Here is a 491-nt window from a genome sequence, read left to right as displayed (position 1 = left end):
GATTGTTTTACCTGCATGTATGTAAGTGCACTTGAGCGGTGGCGGAGGCCAGAAGAGGGTATCAGATCCCCTGGAACTGGACAATTGTTAGCTGTGGGTGCTGGGAATCAAACCCAGGTCCTCTGCAAAAGCAGTCAGTGCTCTTTACCACTGAGCCATCTCCCCAGCCCGAAATTACATTTCTTATTTCAATACTTAAGAACCTGAAAATTCCAGCAGGTGCTCACTAGATCCTGATCCCTGGTATAATAGCATCTAAATATTCTACCAATATGTCCATTAATGTGTGTGTAACTAAGCAGTTAGGAAATTTAGGAGAACGTGGAGATAGCCAGTGAGTGGAAATCATTGTCACTCAGACATTTTTCCATGTCAAACAGGATAAGCCAGCATCATATAAAGAAAATAAGAATTTTTCTTGGTGCAGAAATCCAGAAAAATCTAAGTAGGTTCTACCCAATAGATTCAAAAGCAATTTAGAGAAGTTTAAG

This window comes from Nannospalax galili, unplaced genomic scaffold, assembly GCF_000622305.1.
Source record: "Nannospalax galili isolate Female #2095 unplaced genomic scaffold, S.galili_v1.0 scaffold380, whole genome shotgun sequence".
In the NCBI taxonomy this organism is placed as follows: domain Eukaryota; kingdom Metazoa; phylum Chordata; class Mammalia; order Rodentia; family Spalacidae; genus Nannospalax; species Nannospalax galili.
This window is presented reverse-complemented; position numbering follows the sequence as displayed.